Source organism: Rana temporaria, chromosome 5 (genome assembly GCF_905171775.1).
Source record: "Rana temporaria chromosome 5, aRanTem1.1, whole genome shotgun sequence".
NCBI classification, from domain to species: Eukaryota; Metazoa; Chordata; class Amphibia; order Anura; family Ranidae; genus Rana; species Rana temporaria.
The window spans coordinates 179913029-179914700 of NC_053493.1; positions in this window are offsets into that span (position 1 = coordinate 179913029).

Genomic DNA, 1672 nt, shown 5'->3' on the forward strand with positions numbered 1-1672 from the left:
TTGGACCGGCGTTCTGTTTTATCAAAGAAGCCGGGCCAAGAGGTGGAGCTATGTGACGTGAGCCCCGGGAACACTGGAAATTCTAATGAAAGCTATTACAGCGGGCAATCCCGCTCCTTGTTGATACAGGCAGTTCGCCTCTTACCCTGGCTGGGAGACTGCCGGCGGTGCTCTCATCCTCATCGGGCCCCCCTTATCCTCACTCGGCTGCGGGCCCCATAGCGCCCACGTGGGTCGCTATGGCGGTAGTTCTGCCACTGATTACCATACAGGTCATATAGAGGGATGGGAACTAGACAGTTCACTATGAAGGAGCTAGTTCCTATCCCGCTAAATGACCTTTCTTCATTATTACCATACAGGTCATATAGAGGGATGGGAACTAGACGGCTCACTATGAGGGAGCTAGTTCCCATCCCGCTAAATGACCTTTCTTCATTATTATCATACAGGTCATATAGAGGTATGGGAACTAGACCGTTCACTATGAAGGAGCTAGTTCCTATCCTGCTAAATGACCTTTCTTCATTATTACCATACAGGTCATATAGAGGGATAGGAACTAGACGGCTCACTATGAGGGAGCTAGTTCCCATCCCGCTAAATGACCTTTCTTCAGTATTACCATACAGATCATATAGAGGGATGGGAACTAGAAGGCTCACAATGAAGGAGCTAGTTCCCATCCCGCTAAATGACCTTTCTTCATTATTATCATACAGGTCATATAGGCTGCATTCACATCTATGCGACAGCGGCGTGCGGCGTATTTTGCAGCGAGTGTGTATCTTTTTTTTTTTTTCAGATTCTTCCCATTGCTGTCAATGGGCGAACGCCAATGTCGCCTGAAAAAAAGTGTCCGGGACTTTTTTCAGGCGACAGGCGTTCGGCGTCTATAAGATGTGAACCATCTCCATAGACAGCAATGGGAATTCTCCCCTCTAGCGGCAGAAGCGTCGGGCGTTTTGTCGCATAGATGTGAATGGAGCCTGATGCCCCATACAGACGGTCGTTTTTTGTGATGAAAAAAAAATGACGTTTGAAGTGATGAAAAAAAACGACATTTTTGAAACTTCATTTTCAAAAACGATGTAGCATACACACCATCATTTTGAAAAATGATGAACAAAGTGACGGCACTCTAAAGGGGAAGTTCTATTCGCCTTGAGGCTGCTTTTAGCTGGTTACTTGTTAGTAAAAGATGATTCGTGCTTTTTTGTCTGTTAAAGCGTGATGAATGTGCTTACTCCATTATGAATGGTAGTTTTACCTCCCGTCTCAAAACTTGTTTCTGGGCATGTGCGGGTTCAAAAACGTCGTTTTGCCCACACACTATCATTTTCATTGACACAAAAAATGACATTTTGAAAAACAACACAAAAAATTCGAGCATGTTCGAATTTTTTTTTGGTCGTTTTTCTGAAGACATAAAACGACATTTTCCCCACACACTATCATTTTAAATGACGTTTTCAAAAACGTCATTTTTTTTCATCACAAAAAACGACCGTCTGTATGGGGCATTAGAGGGATGGGAACTAGACAGTTCACTATGAAGGTGCTAGTTCTTTTTTAATATATATGTACCTTTAAGTATATGGATTATTAAAATACGGGAAAGTTAAGAACAGACTTATAGCTGGATTCAGAGAAATGTGGCTATCTATAGGCG